Source organism: Ostrea edulis, chromosome 1, assembly GCF_947568905.1.
Source record: "Ostrea edulis chromosome 1, xbOstEdul1.1, whole genome shotgun sequence".
Lineage (NCBI taxonomy): Eukaryota > Metazoa > Mollusca > Bivalvia > Ostreida > Ostreidae > Ostrea > Ostrea edulis.
Window position 1 is genome coordinate 89243254 of NC_079164.1, and position 4490 is coordinate 89247743.

The following is a 4490-nucleotide window of genomic DNA, read 5'->3' on the forward strand; positions in this document are numbered from 1 at the left end:
ACCGAACCACTAGACCGTTACATTTCATATAAAATATCCATATTCAAGGTTTCGATATTGGATGTGTCCGGTTAAAATTACAGCCGAACTTAAAATAAATCATATTAAAAATCACCAAGTGCGCCTCAAAAGATCTTAAGCTTACAAGTGCTACAACATTTATATCGAGGAAGTTCAGAGAAAATATAATTTTTAAAAAATAGAACGTCACCCAAGTCGATGGTATACACAAGGAACTAACAAGCATTACCAAACATGACTGGATGAAGTTTAAAAACTAGAACATTATTTATTTCCACGTTAGAGTTTTCAATTTTAAGTATACAATATAATCATCAATTTTACACCAGATTTTATTGTAGTTAAACACTGGACGTTCCGGGCTTTGCCCCCCCCTCCTCCCCTAGATCCGATATATGACTTTCATTACGGATGACCCAGTCTTACTTGAGTTATGATTTGTTTTTGGCAGCCGAGGAGCAGATAAGGGTGCGTGTATTGCGTTTAGAACGTTCCCATTGCTGTTTATCCTCACAACCAGTTGATTTTACGAAATGGAGGAAAGCGACACGAACGAAAGCCACGATGAAATCAAACTTAGACATTAATTGTTTTTCTTTAACTTATAGCTTGTATAGGCTCATTTGGAAAGCAGTGTTCCTCCTTGTGTAATCCCGGAAGTTGTGGGTTTGGCTGTAAAAACACATGTCTGTGTGAGGATTGTGACAGACTCAACTGTTCTTGCTTTACAGGTAAGTACATGTAGTCTGACGATAAAAAACCCAAACAAAACGTTTAGCCGGACCTTAAGAACATGGAAAAAAAAACACACCCAAGAACGATGTAGCAGAGTTAGGTTTAGATGAAACTTTTATTTCCCCTTTCCGAACCATTAATGTCTAGGCAAGAATGACGGAATTTATTTTGGGGGCAAAATACATTTTTATTCGTAGATAAACAAGAAACTTTTGTCGAGACCAGTAGCAATATTTTCTTTCAATCGAAACATATTACCTTGTATGAAAATATGCCTTCCAGTGACATGAAAATTTCAAATTAAGTTCACTGAAGCAAATTTAAGAAGATCTGAAGAACTTTCAAAGTGAGCCGTTTTCTTCTAGAATTCGTTACGCAGAAGATTTGATCATGAGATTTTAATTTACCTAGACATGTATACTTTACATTTACAGCATCTGGCTTCCTATTAGATTCATGTAGTGAAATGTAAAAAGTTACGATTACTAGAAGGGAACTTACAGATACGGGTTATTGTTAGACATAACCGACTTGTGTGTGTGTGTAAGGGGGGGGGGGGTATTCAGCTGTAAAAGGCGGTTTTCTTCTTTTCTAAATAAACGATTGATTTAATTCGGATTAACAGTTCACAGTACTTCCTTAAAGCAATACAAGTCAGTTACTGACGGCATTTTTTTCAATTATCCAATTATGAATCAATTAACTCCTATCGGTATAACGGATATAATCCCCAAGATCTGAAGAAAAATTCAACAAAATAAACAAGGGAATATTGTTTGAGAGCATACCTACAATGAACGTTTCGTATAAACCGCCATTGCGTCGTAAACACGGATACGGGAACGATGATTGCCGAACATAATCGGGTTGCTGAGACCGACGTCATATACAAAGATGGAAACTGACGTGAGTGACTACCAATCTAATTAAAATCAGATCCTAGAATACGCTCACAATCGCTAGTGTAGCGATCTAAGTGAGCGGGTCTCAGGATCTGGTTTTAATCAGATTGGAGTGACTACACGTTTCTTTTGTTCAAAATATTACATCGTTTCATGAAAGACAAGAAGTACTATAAATGTAAGAAAGCAATAATTACGCAAATGTGCAACTCAAATGAAATTTTGATAGTGAATTTTCTATAAAATTGGCATGTAAAATTATTTAGAAATCTGACACGTGCTAAGTGCCTCTCTTTCGCTTTTTTCCGAACTGGTGACCTCCGAGGTCAATGCACATCGGAGATTACGAGCAGGAATTACTGACAGGATGACAATGATTCATGAATCGATATTTTCTGCCGATTTGACGGGTTTATTGCTTCACATTCACTCTGATTCTATGAAGTTGTATGTATTTAATCAAAAATATGTTAAATATTTCTTCTTTTATTTTTCAATTTATTTACCGTCAGTTACAGCTTGCATTGCTTTAATAAATTACGTATTTCTTTATGTTAAAATTATTAAACAATTCACCGTGCATGTGTTTTAATACTGTCTCGTATATCTTTGATAGCAGATACATGGGATTCTCGTGATGATGTGCAACTTATAATCGTAGTTTCGAGTGGATTTTGTTTTGTGGCTGTCGTGACGTTGACTGGTTACATAATTAGGTATTTTTTTCTTTTCTAAAATCGTTAATGAATGCATTAATTTTTGAGTTCAACGTACATGTATATTTGTCTTCTGATTAAATTGACCATTTACAGGCGATGTTCAACAAAGGCAAGCAGGAGGAAAGGTAAAAAACAACAAAAACAAAAATTAATTCAAGTCACTGCATGCTCTAACTGAAGAAATCTTTAATACAAAGCACAGAGAAATATTTAATATAAAGCACAGAGAAATTAACTATATATGGATTCCCACTTCCACCTCTATCTGGGGTTGAACTCACAACCTGCGAAATCAAATGTAGCAGCGTATGACCAGTGCGTTAAACCACTCGTCAAAAAAATAAAAAATGAATAAATAGATAATAATAATAAAAAGAAAATCGATTTCGAAGGCGATGACTATCTCGTCACGCTGTCATACGCTACATGGTAATTGTGAATGGAAATGGAATGCAGCCCAAGATACATACTGCATTCAAATATTTTATAATAAAGCAGTGATATTGCAATGAACATTTAAATAAATATATGTGTAACGAGTGACAACGTGGCGATAATTCCATCGCCATCAAAAGCAAGCTGATTGACTTGCCTAGATGGACGAGCGGTCTACCGCGCTGGTCACACGCTGTTAGGAGATTTGGTTTCGCAGGTCGCGATTTCAACCCCGGGAAGGGACCGAATAGAGTACATGTATCTATTTATACAGTTGCAAATGTGTAGTTCTCTGGGAAAATATTGCGTTTCCATGGCTAATGATATACTGATTTAATGCAGTTTTAATGTAGATGAAAAGGTGTTGGTGATTTAAATCTCCAAATATCATTACGTGTAAAAGTAGACCGCAACATAATCTTGGAAAGTCTGACTATGACATAGCATATTGCCTTAATTGTTACATCACGATTCATAACTTTGAAATGGATTACAATAGTAAGTTTTTTATTCAAGGCAAACAGTTTCGCCGAGAGTACACATCAGGACATACCTCGGCATCTGTTTCTGATACAGAACAGGAAGCACACCGACAGACAGACAGACAAACTAGACAGGAAACACTGCAATCTGGAAACACCACACCGAAAAATCGCCACGGCTGGGAGACGAACAAAAGCATCTGTATGTTTGAATACGATCTCGGTCAACACCTTGAGAATTAAATATGCAGACTGCCTTAATTTCATTCGTTTATGTACTGTAACAATGCGTCATTCTGCATTGTAATGATGGAATCATTCTATAGAATATTTCGACTTCAAGTAGACATTTTATACTTTTAAGATATTATTTTGTTATAATTCTAATATGTATAAATCATAAAACTCTTATTTCTTTGTTATTGTTTGAAAACTGAGAGCAAAACAAATGGAAATCGCATGCTATTTCTTACCAAATTGCCCGAGGCACCAAGATTATTGGAGTTTTCAATATAGCTGAAAAATATTGAGAAGAATTCTTGTCATAATTCAAACAAATTAGAAAATACGCATCCTATGTTCATGTATGTTGTTGTGGGTCGTGAAGCTGCAATATTCTTTCTGTTGTAATATCTAAGCTAAATAGAGGTCTTGGGAATTTGAATTACAAGAAACTATTTTTTTGGTGATACCAACGGCAAAGTGAAATATTCTATGACCAGTAGAACACAAAATCACAGCAAAATAATATTAATTAAAACTAGGGCAATAAGTCTTTTACTTCACAAAAGTAATTTGTATAGAAACTTTACACAATATTTTGAGCTTGCCAACCCTCGTGGGTCCATTTCAAATGTTCTCCCTTTTCTAAAGGGAAAAATTGAGATTTTTTCCCCTCTCATATGATCCAACACCCCTATTCTATCTCTATCTTTACAGGGTGTTGACAATCTCTTCTTCTACTCGAGTTTAGGGTTCCTTGATACTTCTCTGAAATCCTCCCAACTTTGTTTACTTAACACAATCCCCAGCAATCCTCCGAATTGACATTTTTTTTCTGATTTTTAGGAAATGAATTTATTCTCGTCTGAAAATACAATGTCATCACTTTCCATCTTTCTTCGTCATTAGTTTGTGGTTTTTTGACAATACGGGATATCGGAACTAGAACATTTTTGAACTCTTCAGAAAAAGAA

General features: G+C 35.3%; 1 long non-coding RNA gene across 2 annotated transcripts; it reads left to right on the forward strand.

The window, feature by feature from the left end:
* The first annotated feature begins 348 nt into the window (after window positions 1–348).
* LOC130054627 (uncharacterized) lies at window positions 349–3705 on the forward strand. 2 transcript variants are annotated; one of them, XR_008802953.1, is made up of 5 exons: window positions 349–489; window positions 630–752; window positions 2275–2374; window positions 2471–2502; window positions 3329–3705. It is a non-coding gene; the product is annotated as an uncharacterized LOC130054627 (long non-coding RNA). The 2 variants fall into 2 exon arrangements; XR_008802952.1 differs by lacking the exon at window positions 349–489 and having other exon boundaries at window positions 526–752.
* Window positions 3706–4490: the final 785 nt, after the last annotated feature.